General features: G+C 34.9%; 1 protein-coding gene across 1 annotated transcript in view; it reads right to left on the bottom strand.

The window, feature by feature from the left end:
• The window catches only part of LOC308176731 (uncharacterized protein), a 583853-nt gene that overhangs the window by 536192 nt on the left and 29996 nt on the right, over positions 1 to 17665 (bottom strand). Inside the window, exon 3 of the mRNA XM_080552863.1 lies at positions 15130 to 15231. The gene's annotated coding sequence lies outside the window, so the exon portion shown is untranslated. The remainder of the gene's footprint in view (positions 1 to 15129; positions 15232 to 17665) is intronic.

Raw genomic sequence — 17665 nt, 5'->3', positions numbered from 1 at the left:
CATTAAAATACTGATGTAGCTATATAAGACTGAATATGTCCTATGTGCGACCTTGTTTACATTTATTACAACCTTCAAAATAAATGTATTTAAAAATTACCATATTACATGCTAACGTATACAGAAAAAGCAATAAATGATCCTAAAGCATGAAACACATTGATACTAAATGTTGAATTTGAGGGGCAAAGGACAAAATTTTAAAGTAAACCTTCCCATTGGCCATTTCAAAGACACTCTGTGAATAGAAGTTGGAAGGTACCATGCATTATACAACAGCAAAAAAAGTGATTAGTAAAGTCAGACAGTTTCTAGAAACAGCATGTAAATGCTGCTTTTAGTGAAACTTGAACAGAATTGCAAAGTCAAGGGACAACACTAGTAAGAGAGAGAGAAAAAAAAGTGGAAAAAGACTTTCCTCACAGGGAGCATGAAAAAAAAAAAACAGAAATCCACTTAGGTAAGTAACAAAGTAAAGCCAGTAAAATCCAATACAAGGAAAAAAATACTGAAAATAAAAACAGAGGAGGAAAGAGTTCTAGATGTGCAATTACTGGAAATAAAAGCAGAACCTTCTTAGTGTTCTGTGAGGATGCCAAGCTCCTACAATGTATAGCAGAGCCAACCACTATGATCTATTGTGTGTCAAATGGACCTACTGCAAAAACATTCACACCTACCAAGGAGAGCAGAGCAAGGCTAAGGAGACACTGAGATTCAGCAATGGTTGAAGTCAGTGGAATTAAAGTACAGGAAGCTGACAACAACAAAGAGCATGGGTTGAAGCATGAGAGCCTGTAACGATGGTCGTCCTGGAAAGCATGCGGCTGCAATACTCAACTATGCATGCCACTGTCTTGGAAAGACATTTCATTTTATTTCTATGAGAAAGAGTAAAATATTTGAATGTAATTATTGTGACTATGAATTACTTCACTGTGATTCCTTTCTCTCCATTCTGTGCTGCTGATTCTGCAAATGACCTGTAAGATTTGAATACACAGAATTAAACCTAGCGTGGTCTCAGGAAAGTTATGCAGAATAGTTTTCCAACCCCATGTGTAGAAACAAACCTACAAATAATTTTTCCCATTAGTCTTCTAATAACATATCAATGACCATTTTATTCAAGTGCCTTCCAAAAACAAACAACGCTACCACAAAAATAAGAGCACCTGTAACAGCTCAGGTAAAAGGCTTATTTTCCCTAATTGTCCAACTATCATAGCTCTGAACCATTATTTAGGAAAGAGTATAGAAAAAGTCAGGTACTTGCAGAATTCTTTCTCAGCAATTTACATTGAGCAATTTCCCCAGCCAGATGTTATGTTTTCAATGGATTTCTACTCAATGAATTTGAGTCTCATCAAAAACCAAATAAATGACTTGCCTCTGCACATGTATGGAATTTCATTGCTTAACAACGTGAATGTTAAAAATAGGATATTTTAAGATAAAAAAATGAGTACTGACAATTTTTCAGCACTGTCCCCTCAGTCTGTCTGCATTCATTCTGTACATGAAAATGAAAGTAAATCCTTTTTTTTTTTTTTCCTGAACATTAAGGCTATGCAACTGTGTATGTGTTTAAAGAACTAATGTTACTGTGCAAGCACTTGTGCTTTTGGTAGTGGAGAGAATACCGAATTTTTAACCATAGTGAAGTACAAAGACTGAACAAGGTGAAATGAATGATATTCAGTCTCATTTACTATCTGAACGGTTTGTTTGAATAGAAATTCAGCTGTTATACTCTGACTTGCCTCACGATGGCAGTGGTATCATTCAAACTTTTCTCATGGTTAAAATATGCGACTACACAGCCTCAAGAAAGTCAAACACCTCCTTTTGTCATCCTCAACACGGAACTGAAACCATTTCAGGCAGCTGCTCTGAAATATTTTTAGCCTGTTTCTTCTCTAATTTACAGCAATGTGTTTATAGAACAATAACTTGTTCACAATACATTATTGTGGAAATAACATTTAATGAACTATTTTTCAACTTTCAACTTTTTTTTTTCCTACAGTTAGCCTTCCAGAGTGAGCTTTACTACAGGTGGGAAAATTACGGATGTTTCAGTTCTGTATGCAAGCCCTCAAAAAACAGAGAATGTTTTGATTGACTTGTAACAGAACTTGTGGATGGAAGACAGAGAAAACAGCAGGGAAGGAAGAAAAACAAAACACCTTATTGGGGTAGCCTGAAATGTAGCATTTAAATCAAAAATACTACAGAGAAACAACAACAACAACAAAAGCTATTTTGAGAAATCAGTGAATAAATACTTAGATGTAAGGATTTATTTATCATACAGAATTTCAATTATGATATAGAAGAACTAAACACTTCAGTTGTCCTTCCAATAGGGTCAGGTAAACCCTTCTTTGGTATTAGCAGGAAAAACTGGGAGAACTGAGGACTATCGCTGTGTATTTATAAGTGAAAGATACAGGTTATATATATATATAGATAGATCATTCAAAAAGGCTATATATAAAGATATCATTTACAGTCAGTTGATGTTACTCAGCTAAATGGCTTTGAATTTACATTGTTCAGCTGTTTGATCTATTTTATTCGACTTTTTCATTTTCAGTATAATTGTTTGATATGCCAACAGAATATAAGTTTATTTTACTGCAGAAGAAGTCCACAAAAACTCTTGAATGTCCTAATCTCCCCATAATCAAATGTAAAAGATTTGAGTGCAAGCTTAAAAAAAAAAAAAAAGCCTCCCATTAGAGCTCTTCATCTAAAATCTTTGTACATGTCAGGCAGCATCCTGGAGTTTAATGGGAAATCTCTTTTTAAAGCCACTGGAGGTAAATGATACAATGCCTTGAAAGGCATTCACCTTGTGTTGAAAACTGGTGGTACAAGGTGGATCCAATGTCTACTTGGATAAGTGGACAGACTTGTTTGGATCAAGATCTTTGTGTGCTGACTATCTCAAGTAAAAGGACCCATTTTTTTTGTTTGAAAGATGATCTGATTCATAAACCCACATTGCTCAGGAAGAGAGAGAGAACTTTTTGCCATACCAAGGCATTCAAAAGAAAACTATTCTAACACACATAGAGCAGGCAAGAATCACCTAGCTATTCTCATAATTTCTTCCAAGGAACAGGATTCTGATTGCTAGCTATTTGACAGAAAAATCCTATGTGTATTGCAGAACAGTACTCAAAATACAGTTCCACCTACTACAGTGAAACACACTTAACGTTCTTGCCAATGCAAGTATGCCAACAACAGTTTAGCATATGTAAAGAATGAACAAAGTCCTTCAGATTAAAGTCTGTAATACCTTTATTGCTTGAAGAAAAAATACTTGTGGAAAAAAAAAAACCTACCAATTAAGTATCAGGGTTGGGGCAGAGGTATGATTTCTCAAAATTTTATAAATTTCTACTGCAGTAGCATGGAAAACTCAACTTCGAAAAAGCTACTGTATTAAAACAGAGAACAGACTCAAGTCAAATACAAAATACTCAGCAAAAAAGAGGTAAACCTGATTCTATGCCTGGAAAAATAAACAGCATGGCTATCAGTAACTTTACTGGACGCTGAATAACACCATTAGATGTAACTGACAATTTTCTGTAATAAAAAGCCAAAAATATGCCATAAATTTTCATAAAGATTTATAGATTCATGTAAACTAGAGAACAAGGAACCCATTCCTTGCAAACATCCTGAGAGAGCAGCTGTGGAACCTGAATGTGGATCTTCTAAATAAGGAGTTATTTCAAAATATACATATATATATATATATTTTAAAGCATTTAAATATCAGAATTATTTTTTGAGGGTCACATCACACACATTCAGATAATACCCAGTCCTTCTCAGAAAGCCCACACACTGGAAACAAAACATACAAAATTAACTGAGTTTACCAAGAGACTTGGGCACACCATCACATTAAAAAAGAAAAAAAAAAGGCACAAGACACAGACCTCAGTCTTCATTCAACTAAAGCAGATCTCTGAATCAATTTTCAATTTCAGCTGCTTTCATATCTGTTAAACAAAAGAACTGCATCTGTTTGACAAACTTGTAGCCAACACAAGTGTGGCTTTATTTCCCCCAGCTATTGTATAAAGATTATAATTAATGTCCTTTATGAACACGGAAGGACTTCTTTTTATCACACCAAATATCTGAAAGATTTCATGCATCAATGGTGATACATTTCTGTATTTTTCTCCACATTAGATATTCTTCACAGGTCATCGGTGCTACAGTTTTTTGGAAGTTATTCTTCAGTGTTGCTGAAGGAAGCAAGTCTTCCTTTTGAAGGAAGGAGAAAGAACTCCAAAATTTCAGCCTCACAGTTTCGGTTGAGATTACATTTGTACAAGTTTTGAGTGCTCAGGTAGCATCCTGAAAGCTATGGGTTTTTTGAAAAAAAAACAAAAAACAAAACACCACCACATTATCTTTGATCTGTTATTGGTTGTTCTCTTTTACACACGTTCTGAAGTTTTGTAATGTGTTATTACAAGAATCCTTTTACCACCAGCATCCTCCATCTTCCCTTCATTGTTTGCTGCTTGACATCTGTTATTTATTAGAACACATTATCTCTATTACTTGCCTATATTCTGTTATCTGCCAACTTATGGTTTTTGGTGAAGTTTTTGTTTGCTTACATCTCCTTTTGAATTTGAATTCTTAGTCATTGAGACTGTTACGCAAGTAGCTCCAGTTCAGCTGTGCTTTCACTTTTTCTAAAGGACAAATAACAGAATATAATGGTTCAGTGAGAACCACAAAGATTACTTTATGTTCTTTGCAATATCTCCCCCCCCCCCACTCCAATTTCTTAAAATGCTTCTCTACTTAAAAAAAATAAAAGATAAGTTTTTCTTATTGGTACAAGCATGTCCCATAATACAGAGTTCATCTTTTCCGACCATTGATGGTTTAAATGGATTAATTTCAAAAGCATTTCTGTAACTTATAGATGTCTTGAAATTAATGCTCTAATAATCAGAAATAACTGTGACTTTCCTTGTTTTTGTTATTTGTCTGGAAGGCCATCCACAGAGGACAGCATGAGGAGCAGAGCTATATTATTCCTCTTTTTATACTGTAAGAACAAATGTTCCTCCAAGTTCTTTTCATAATGCAAAAATAGCTAGAACCAAGCAAAACACGTCTTCTATTGGGACTCCTTTTGGTGCAAAATATGCTTGGGAGCTACTCCCTCTGTATTTGTTACACGCCACCATACCACACCTTGCTGTCCCATTTAGGGCTTCTGGACAGAAAAAAGTCATGACACTGAAGGGGAAAATCATGCTGGAAAATTCAGGTGGATGTATAAAGCAGGACACTCACCATATACTTAATTATATTACTAAAGCAGTGCACATATGAAAGCTGAGAGCCTGAACAAGATCGTTGTTCTTGGGCCTGCTATCAATAAAATACAAGAAAGAATAAAAGATTGCACTCCATCCTTACTGATCATATTTAAAGCATCTGATCCCTTGACAATGCTCAGACTATTATCATCACCATGTTTCTCTTAAAAAAAAAAAAAAAGAGATAAATACCTTCTTCTGTAAAGCAGTTGAGACTACACATCCTGAGCAAGAACCTACAGCCTTGGACAAGGCCTCTCACAACAAAGAATGTATTTTTTTCCCAGCTAATTTATCTAGTGATTAAATCTATCAGCTTTGTCTAGAGTGATTTGAATCCTATTCCATGACATTAATTTCTAATTATTGCAATTGCATAGGTGTATATACAACACTTCCTACATTCTAGTTCCATTCTGAGCATTGTGGGATTAAAAGCTTTATGCATAGCACATAGATTTTTTATTTATTTATTTTGTCAGACTGTAAGGCTAGCACAATTTGCACCTATTATACAGTTGACAGAACTAAGAAATCTACTTTCTTTTCTCTTATCTAGGAATCCAAACCAACCGCTCAAGCATGCAGAATAAAGTTTCTTCTGCAAGATGAATATAAAAATCTTTATTGGAGCTCTCCTTGCTTATCACCCTCAAAAGCCATGATTTTGCCTGCTGGAATCCTTAATGTAAACTTCTTATGACTATAATTTCTGATTTCAGCCAAATCAACAACAGCGTTTCTCATTCATTTTGATTCTAAACAATGTGCACCATCTCTAATAGTCAAGGAGTTAGCAGACAGGTTTGTATTTCAGTGTGTTCTTACCAATATAAAGCACCCAAGATTACAGAATTTCATATTTAGGGCTAGCTAGTTAGATTCTGTTTACATATATACTTTAAGTAATGCTGTTGCATCTTTGAACTCATTCTAAAACATTTGTTTAAATGACAGCGATGGTCTAAATTTCTTTTACCTTATTAATAAAAATGACTGTCATTTTCACTTACAGTAGTACAGCATTTTTGTAACTTTAAACTAATCCAGCTCTCACTCTTTACCTTAATATGTGTTGCATATTAATTGTATTGTTCTTGGCTCCATTTATAGCTTCATGAAAACTACACAACCTACTTTAGTATTCTTTAGTCTTTAACAAGTGAGACTGGGAATTGAGGAATAATCAGTAATGGTTATCTGCCTTTCCTATTTAAAAACAATAATGATGTTCACTCATCCTGAACAAGGCCTTTAATTAATCATTGTAGTAATGCAGACTGAAGTCCCAGTGTTACTATCACTGACGCATAACAGTAATATAAACTCCTGCTTAAATGCTTTTGTTCTGTGAAATAAATCTTTACATCTATTCCCAGTAATTTAGTAAAATTAAAATATAGCCTCATTATTCTATTTATCACAATATTTTCAGGTAGGTATACTTATTTTTTATCATGCAATGGCTGAAAACTGTACTTTATTTAGAGGACACCTTATCAGGCAGTTTATAAATAAATATACTTTTATATATTCAACAGGCATATTTCTTTTTTTTATATATATATATATATTTAATTCTCACTCTTACAGGCTAATTCCTCCATATATTTTTTTTCATTCAATTTTACAACATGTAACTAAATTCCACAAAGCATTGTTTAACCTCAGTTTTTGTTGTTGTTGTTTTCTTTTCTAAGATTACTGTTTTAATGGGTATAGGGAGCACTACAAAACCATATGCATTACCTCAAAGACTAGTACTCCTATTGGCTGAAATATAATGTTAATCTTCTATTTGGAGATGAACATCATCTACTACTAGATAATAGACTAATACTAGATAATTAGATTAAAAGTTTGCCAGTACAGTGTCTTTTTCCCAGTGAATAATTCAAGTGAAATGATTAATTAAATTCTTAAGGGAGCCATACATCTATTTATGATGATAACTTGGAGTTCCCACCAAAGTGGCCATGCACACATCTCTTTCCACCGTCAGACTTCAGTATATACCCCCTAGGTTGGAAACAGTGTAGAAGTAAAGACTATGCAGATGAGTCCTCTGAAGAGCAAGAATCAGCTGCATAGGGACTTAAACACTTTCTAATGGAGAAAGAAAGCAAACCCCAAAGAAAATACACTTCTCCAGTAGCCTGAAAAGGGCTACATTTCCTCTCCATATGCTATGCTATATATACTGTAATACTCTGAAGGGCAATGAATTATACATAGCCACTATTATTTTTGACACCTGAATCCACATAGATTCTGTCAGGATTTATTACAGTTTTTCTCAAGCTTTACCATGGCTTTATCTGCCACAACTACTCAAAATAAATAAACAAACAACAAAAAAGGATACTATTAACTTTGCTTTCCATCTTAAATTGCCTTATTTTTTTTTTTTTTTGCATACCATGCAAATAGAAGAGTGTCTCAGCAAGGCACAAAGCATACTGTCTTCATATGGGGAAAAAAATGATTTTTTTTTTTTTTCTGAATGAAAGAACATTTCTTGTATGCTTAATGGATGACATGGAATTCCAGAGATAGGGACTGTGTCTTGCATTCTAGGTGACTGTGGAGAAACCTCTTAACATCTGAGCTTTCATTCCCAATATAAAATATGGTGATGCTGACTTTTCCTTGCCAAGGTCATTAGGTTACATACACAAATATCAATCAGTGGTTGTTAGGCACATTGGTAATACAGAAATCAAAGTAATAAGTACAGCGTCTAGATACATAGAAACCTGATATCAAGCTCTCTGCATGAAAATTGAATTTGACTCTTAATGAGGAGGTTCGGATAGGTGGTCTGGTTTTGAACTTAAAAACACCGAGAAACACTTTCCAAGTGTATTTCTGTACATTTAATTAGAGACTTTTATCATTTTTCCAATCCCTTTCAACAATCCTGTAATATTTTTACAGCCTTGCCTTTTGAGGGGCAGACACAAAGTGAGCTAGATACACCGTACAAGGAGATATCAAAGAATGAATTTCCCCTGTTGCTTTAACCACATGAAAGCTCTCCCAGTGTATTCCCTTGCTTCTCTTAGTGGTTTGTATAATGAGATCAGTAGAAGTGAACACTAACATCTCCCTGTTCCATTTGCAGCTGCTAGTACCTGAAGGATAACTGTGCTATGGTAATGATTCTATTTGAAAAGGGAATATTTGTTACTGCATTTTTTTTTTTTAATGTTCTGACAGTTTTCTTAGTTTTGGTGGGAAGGGAAGAGAAAAAAAAAAAAAACGGAGAAAGGGATGATCCCTGCCTCAAGAATTTAAAGTCTGAAGAAAGAAAAAACAGGACAGAATTAACTGGTGGTCTCAGAGGACAGAGATCATTGGGTAGGGAGGAAAGAAAGCATAATGGTTGCTTATCAGTTGAACTGGAGCTGGAACGTCCAAGATATTTTATGTCGATCTTCAGAATTAGGAACAGTAGAACTCCACAAGCATGGAAGGTTACAGAACACAGGGTGTATTGCTTGGGCTAAACTATAAAATTTCTACCCTCTTGGATCCTTCAGTTAATCCCTGTGGTACTGATCTGTGCTGAGTATAGATACTTGAATTATCTAAGGCTTTGTCAACTGTGAAAAGTCACTCAGTGTAGTATTACATAAAGATCTGTGTGAAAAGAGATTCCAAATGAAAAGGCTCCATGCAGGTCTATTCTTAGACAGATTCATCCTCAAATTAGGACTCTACATTCATCCTATTTTAGGACACCTCTCATCTCTCTCACATTAACATGTCAATCCCATGTTCCTCTATTACTCCATCCTCCCCCTACAGTACTCATCCTCCCACCAAACAGTTCTTCCTCAGCCTGCTCTTGCATTCTCAGACTATAGGTTCTGATAATGGCTGAATACCTGCACAACCAGCAGGACGCTACTTGCCTGTTTCTATCTAAGATAGTGTTCTAAGGCAGTGGGTTTTGTGATGGCAGGCGATGGAAGCTACTGTGTTATCAACAGTATCTTGCTGCTGTCCAGGGTAACAGCAACTGCTTTTGCTCAGTTTGCAATACCACCTTAGCTGGAACATTCCCTTACGCTTTCACACTGAAGTGCACTAGATGAAGTATAAGCACACAATCTTTTTTGTGTTTTCTTAGAGGAAGGGATTAGGAATTAACACATTTGTGTGTTTGACCACAGAATAAGGTCCACTTCCCAAAATCCACATTAGTATTTCACTGCTATACCACACCGCCAGTGCAGAGGCCCAGTGCAGAGTTATTTACCATACCTCTGAAAGAATCTGCCTCTCACTCTTTCCTGGAATAGACTGTCTTGTGAAAGAGTCCAGTCCACCTCCCAAATACTCCTGACTTCAGAACATAACCTATTTTGAGAGATGTTGAAACAACACCTTGCAACATTCAATGACCTTCCTTTCTCCAGAAATATCTCAAGAATATTTTACTTTTAAAATCAGAGAACCCAGACATTTAGGAGCTTTACTAATTCTTCTCCTCCAATTACAGCACGTGCAGTGGTATATGGGAGTACTGTAATATATGAGAACAACCCTGTAACAAGGAGCTCAAAATGGGGTCTTTGAGAACATATTGCTTTGAGGGCTTCTCATGTTAATAAAACTAAGATCAAGCAGCAGAGTTTGAAAACACAAACATGTCTCACCACTGGTCAGAGAAAAATACCAGATACTGGTGAGAGGGGGCAGCGCAGTTTTCGTTAGTGTTGTTTGTAGATTAGCTGCTGTTAAATGTGAAAGTGCCAGCAGTTGATAGTTCACTTGAACATGGTATAGAAAAAACTTCCCTCTTATTTTTGGTAAATGTTTGAGGTGGTATGTCATTTTACACAGTAACAATAAAAAACGGATCAAACACTGAAACAGTTGCTTTGTTTGCCAGTCACAGAACAATGACAACTGTCAGCATTTGAATTATTATAGAACCATTTGACGTGTACAAAAAAGACTGTATTCTTGAATTGCCTTTTATTGCATCAGCAAATAGAATTACTTAATGGGATTACTATTGAGCTATACTGTACACTTCTATTTCAGTTACAGCCTTTGTACATTGCCTCTCTTTGTACTTTACATGTGTAACTATAATATTAAAAAAAAATTAAACACTGAAGAGCAGGCTGCCTCATTAAAGAATTTTAGGCATGTTTCAAAATATCATTAAGCTTAACCAGTGATGGTAAAACAAACTCCACTGAATCACATTCTAAAAGTTAATTTTAATTACTCAAATATTTTAATTATTTGATTATTAATATTATATAAATACTGAATATTTATCCTGCTCCTGTTATTTATGCTTTCCAGTTAAAAAGGATAAATCAACTGAATTCACGGAAGAGAGTGTTATTTTGATGGGTCCAATTCTTGTACCTAGAGGGAAACACTGTAAAACTAGAATCTCACACACTGGCAGGAGTGAAAATTCAAACTGCTCAATAGTAAATGGGCACAATCTCAGGGAGGTTACTGTTAAGACATCCAAGCACAGTGGTGTTTTTAAGCTGATACACTTCCTGCTCTGAGATGAATCTTGCTGAACATGAAGTTAAAGAAAGTACTGACAAGTGCTAGAAATAAGTGTCATGCTAGCATTCCGTAATATAAACAAATCAATATTATAATATTTTCTTCTTCCAATTAGAAGTAGATTGTTTTATTACCTCTTCCAATCTTCATGACATGAAATAATTATTTTATGGCAGTTTTATGTAATTTTTTTTTTCTTGAGATCAATCACTTCAGGTCAAGTGGAGTAAATTCTGCTCTCACTTGAACTGATCTGTCCAGCTATATGCTCAGTGACCTGGGGCTCCATGGGCTTACAGACTCACAGAATTTATTATGTGGGTATTAACTGAGGACACTCAAGAAAAACTGATTTTTCTAGAAGACAGTAAGTAGCGAAAGGAAAATATTTGTTTTAATCTTTTCTGAACCAACAAAAAAAAAAGGAAAAAAGTTTGAGAGGATAATAGAACACATTTGTAGATACCTTTAGTCACTGTAAGTGCATAGTATTTACAATATGAAATACATTTTAGAGAGGTTTACTGAGTGCATGATGAATCTGACCATATTTATTTTTGCTACAATATGCTAAAGCTCTAAGGTAATGGAAAATTAAGGCATATTTGGACTTGTTCTGTTTCAAAGAAAAACTCTGAAAAATGTCTTGTAAAGAACACATTTGATTTCAATATGTAAATGTGCATGCATGCCAAGTCACTTAGTGTTTTTATGTATCTGAGGGTTTTAACAGTAATTCTCCAAATCTCAATGAAATTGTCTTTACTATTCTTCCTCAGATACGTAATTCATGTGAAGATTAAGATTAACTCCCTCGGACAGGAAGTATATATCTACCATTACATTCAACATAATCGGGAATATAAATGCAGCAAACATGGGGAAAAAAAAAATATTACTCATGTATAGATAACACCTTGTAAATAAATGACATCTATATACCTGTAGGAATAATGCTCTTCAGTTTCATCATATCAATTTCCAACAACTTTCCAGAAGAAAACACTAACATGGCAGGGGGGTTGGACCCAATGATCTCTCAAGGTCCCTTCCAACCCCTACAATTCTGTGATTTCAATAATACAAACCCTATCATTATAAAGATTTTAAGAAAATTTTAAGTCATTTTAAGTAACATCAATAAGGATGTGTGACAAGAACTGATCCCATTAAATATGTTTACAGCTTTTTCGTGTAAAAATACTTTCCGCATGTGTGAATTAGTAATAAGCACAAAATTTGGAAAGGAAAAATGAAACAATCCTTTGAGAACTTGTAGAAATCACAGTGGAAAAGTGTAATTTAATTTTTTCATCCGCTGGATTGTGATTGCTCTTTGTCTGTTTTTTCCTTGGAAGTATAAGATCTATGTATTTCACCAAAGATTTTATATACAGCTTTGGAAAACTACAACAATGTGTCTAGACACGAAGCAGCAGCCTTTGTAAGAGCCATTTTGCACAATGTTCCCAGCTGTGCTGGAGAGAATACACAGGAAGAGCCAGAATGAAGACAATGGTGAAAATCTTAGTTCTTAATTTCATTGTTGCAACCAGCACCTTTACAAAGTGCAACATTTCTGCCAATTTTTGCTAGATACAGAAACAAAGATGGGCTTGTATGTCTTTGTTTTGTACTGACTAACAGTGCTAAGATGAACAGAACCTGACACAATCAGTAGTGGAAACCAGTCACTAAAACCCATATGTTCAACACACTGAAGTAAGCCCACTGGTTGGTGCATTTTGAATGAATATTCAGAAAAGCAATCTCACCAAGAACTTATTTACACTTATTTCAGTGCAGTACGTCTCAATCTAAGCATACCAAGTTCCATAAAAGAAGGCAGGGTCAGTGATTCTACTATAAAAACTGCAGGCATCTGTTACATTTCTGTCTGTTACATTTCTAATCAGATTTTGGATCAACATTTCTTAGGGTCATTTATTCATTAGACATATATTGTTTAAGTCAGGTAGGGATATCTGTTCATGATCAGTAAATCCTTTCTCTTTGTTTACCCATCAAAAATACCCCAAGCTCCCTAAAAACAGAAACAAACAAACAAACAACGAAAGTAACAATACAAAATGCAGATGATTCAGATTTCCATCTAATGACATGTACTTTAATGTGATCAATGGTAGCTTATCTTTTTAATATCTTATTTTGTATCTTTTGTGGGGAGAATATTTCCAGAAGACTGTCTTCTCAAAGTAAAAATGGTTATGCTAAAGATATGGTCTTCTATTTCCCATTCTAGGACAAATCCTTTTTATTCAAATCTGCCAGATTGAGTAAGTGTATTGTTGGGAGCATTTCCTAAGGAATTTAGTAATTCTTACCCCCTCCTTCTCCTGACACAAAGAAGAAGATCAAATACAAGCTTAAGCTTGCCACACAAGGCAGTAGACTACCTATTTTACTTTACACTTTTACGGAAGCTTTTATTTAAAGTGGGGATTCTAGAATCCAAATTTAGTTAGATTGCTTTCAGATTCAGATATCTCACTTGAGCCCAACTTCTCACCATTAACTCCTTCGTTCCAGGACATTATCCAGAAAGCTGATAATAATACCTACTATTTAAACTTCTGGCAAATAATTTGTCGCAGCTGTAGTTGTTCACATGCATCATTAACTGCCTGGACACATTCTGAAATTTTTTTTTCAGGGCTTTTCATAGCTTTTCTGTTATAAGACTATTAAACTAAACTATATAAAAAAAATCCCCTAATTCCAGACTACCTCTCACCCTCCAAAAAACAAAATTCTAAATACAACTATTAGAATTCTTCACAGTGGTTAGAAGCAACCATCACTTCTGTTTACAGTATAGGATTATAAATTATATTGAAATATCATTCAGTTACAGTCATTCTCCAGCACTGCAAAAAGATGGATGGTCTCCAGGGTAAGGTTGTCATAAAAAGGAAAATCAAACCAGCTGAATAATACAATAAGTCTGTGTATCAAGCCAGCTCAACCAAGCAGTGATAAGAACTGTGGCAGCCTTTGAGGAGCTGGCTGACAGATTTCATTTGTCTGAGTTCAGATCTTGCCCCAGTGTCATATGTCATATCTTCCCACCATCCCTTTGGTGTTCTACCGGCACCCCTCCAGGTGCTGTCAGGGGATTAGAAGGAGTCTGCCAGTTAAAATGCTTGAATGAATAAGTCAAGAGTACAAGTAAAGGGCCCATTTGGTTTCTTACTTCCCCATCCCCCCTTTTTCAGACCATTAAATTGACACATCTTTCGCATTTGGTACTATACTTAGACATCTATTAAACTTCAGAATATAAATATGCAGTGTTATGTTGAAAAAGGACATTTCACATACACGTAGATACTAACGAGTCTGGAAAACCAAGATGATTAAGCCCTTTGGCAACATCAAGAGTTACCTTTAAATCATATGACTACTGACACAATATGTGGAACCACATAATCTGCTATTACTAACATCTCTACGATTTAAAATATAAAGCATTGCCCACTCAAAAATGAGCCACACCAACATAAAATTTCTTGCATGTTAGATACACTTTTTTTCCTGAGAAAATAATTTTTAACTAAAACATTCCTCTTTGATTTCATTTCCTCATAGTCTTTCCTAATGCATGGATCACTGTTGTTTTCCACTGTTTAAAAATAATTTTTTGCATTTTGCTCCACTGAGATGGCTAATAAAGAGTTATATTTTACAGACATGTCTAATACAGACCCCTCAGTTCATTCTAAGTGAGTTTGAGAAAATAATTCAGCTGTCTAAGGTAGGCATCTAGTGACACCTTAGATGCATAACTATCCTCCAGCTGCTGCTCCAGGACAGTATGATTCTCCCATGCCATATTTGTCACAGCTATTATGGATGTCATGGTTACACTAATGTGTCTGAAACAGCACTAGATGTCCGTGTTTAGGCACAGGTATGACAAGGTACATGTACACCGCACCAGTCATAAGCAATTGTGCTCAGCTCCAGAAAGCAGCACTGGCATGTTAAAGCAACACATCAAATAGCCTAATATATGTAGAACACCACTGTGGCGGTATTGCTCACTGTTCCAGCTCAGCAGGAGCAAGGGCTGTATCTCCATGAATAATATATGCCTCCTTAAGCACATAGGCACTCTCTGTAAATTGACTGTTTACTTACCCATGCCTTTCCTGGAACGAGAAGAACATGAAGAACAAATCCTTACCTTGGGAATCTCAGGGCTCCATGATTCAATCTTTGAGGCTTCAAGCTCTGGCAGACAGTAAACTTCCATGTTATTTTACACAAACCTCTCCATTACATTTGCCTGTGGACAAAGCATGTAAAAGTTTTTTTTTTTTAAAAAAAATCAACATAGAACTTTCTAGCTGTAAAATTGAATATTACAATTTTCACACGCAAAGTTGGTCTAATTTGAAAAATATAAATCACACAAAGTAAATAGCAACTTTTTCAGAAGTTATTCTCTGTGTACACCTGATGAAAAATAAAGTTAAAAGTTTTAATCAGCTTCAAATTCTTAGTTTATAACATGTATGGAGGCACTGAATAGAACTGAAAAAGGATAAAGATCAGTTTAAATGCAAATGACATTCCTATTTCAGATCAAAATTGAGGGGTTTGCATAGAATTGGTGCTTAAGTGCAACAGGTTTCTAAATTCAAGGGAATGTAATTCAAGTCCCACATAATCTACATATACGGGTATATATATTTTCCCTGCAAATTTCACTTAATATATGACATATCTGATTATTGAATTGACAAAACTAATTATTCCTGTATCCATTCTAGGCTTTTTGATCATACACATGTCCTAAAGGAGGTGGTCAAACACACATAGTAGATATTTAAAAATTCCTCTAACAAGTGGGGATTATTCCTGAGCTGCAAATCACAAAAGTGTGATTTTTTGCAAGAGTCTAAATGGAGAAGAATTTATAATTCCATTTCATATTTAGTTAAGAACTAGAATCTTAGCTTTTCAATTTTATTAATTTAAAAATATTTACAGTTGTATTTGTGAGGAAAAAAGGGCACATTAACGCAAATATCTAGGGGAAAAAATATCACTAACTCAAGCTCACTTTAATCAGTAGTGTTCAAGAATAAATAGCTGTCAGAAAGCTGTTACACTGCATTGTAGTTATCAGTCCAGCCTGATGCCAGAATGTCTGTAGCAATGTTGTTTTGACACACTAGTAACATCTACAACTTGTTAGCAAGAGTTGTATTAAATCATCTTGTCATGAATTCTAGCTTTTATCAATTTAAACAAATTCACCACTTACAACAGAAAATATTTTCAGTAAGACAAGCCCTAGATAAAACATCTCTGAAATCCTATTTTCTTGTCTATCTACATCACTAGATTTGGGTGTTGATGATAGACAAACGCTGAGCCCTTTTTGTTTATTACAAAAAAAAAAAAGGTAAAGAAATTAAGAAACTGTTTTTCACCACCAAACTTGAAAAGTACTTTTAAGTAACAATGACTTTAGCCAAAAGCAGAAAGAAAAATAGGTGGTGGGGCTAGATGTATTCAGCACTAAAAAAGAGCTCACTACAAGACAAACAGCTTTCAAGTGTTTGGACTTGGTACCATGGTGTCATGTTTTGAAATTTGGCTTCTTTAATACATTAAGCCCCCTCCCCTCCGAAAAAATCAAATAATCAAACGTAATAGTGAAGTCAAAGGATGTATGCTAAGGATGGCACAAAATGATGTTGTGGTAGCAGAAGATGGATTGACAGCATGACATATGTTATCAGTATGATTCAAACTGTAGAAAAGCTTAACTTGTCAGAGAAGATGCATTCTGAGAGGATAAGGTAAAAAGCACAGATAACCCTCAATGAACACTGTATGCACACGTTCTGGTGTTTGTGAAAGAGGGTTACTTCTGCTTCCATTGAGAAATCTGTGAATCAGTGACTTTAGCAAACGGAAAACATAAGCCCTAAGCATTACAGTTTTTTTAAACAGCTCAGAATCAAAATAGTAAATCTAGCTATGTCAGTTCCAGGGATAAAAATACAAATAGCGTAACTCTGCATCCTGGTCCTCCATGAGTATTAGTAGATGGTTACTAGAAGTGAGTACACCATACACAGCAATGAGTCAGTGACTCTTCCCGACTTTAAATTAGAATTACAACTCTAGTGATATACCTTGGAGTGTGGAATATTAGTTTTCCTCTGCTTTTAAAAGAACTTTATCATAGTTTCTTAGAAATCAGTGATAAAAATTCTACCAGTAGCTGGATCTGACTTCCAGCTTTCTGAAGGCTAACAGAACTATAGAAATTAGAGTAGATGGCAATAAAATGAGCAGCAACTCTGGACTCCCACTTAGAAGTTTAAATGAATTCAGTATGAGAAAATAATTGCTATTTTTTTCCCAGTGAACTTCTTGTGAATCAGTTTTTAACTCAGTGAACAATGGGAGAAGAGCAGACTAATATACTTGATTCTATCTGAGCCCTTATATTAAACAACGTGTAGAAAAAAATGCCTTAAAATATTTCAGCCGTTTCTCTTTAAACTATCTGAAAAATTTGCTTACACATCTCTGCTATCTCTTCGCTAAAATAAACAGCCATAATAATCATAGTAGATTAAATCCTGTGTCCAATGTTATTTAAAAAAAAACATGTTCAGCCTACACTTACATTATTCCTAATTCTAGATATTACTAACAAATATGTTGATAAGAAATTAAAATTTGCTGATTATTTTTCA

Source organism: Anser brachyrhynchus, assembly GCF_964034855.1.
Source record: "Anser brachyrhynchus genome assembly, chromosome: 12".
Taxonomy (NCBI): Eukaryota; Metazoa; Chordata; class Aves; order Anseriformes; family Anatidae; genus Anser; species Anser brachyrhynchus.
This window is presented reverse-complemented; position numbering and strand designations above follow the sequence as displayed.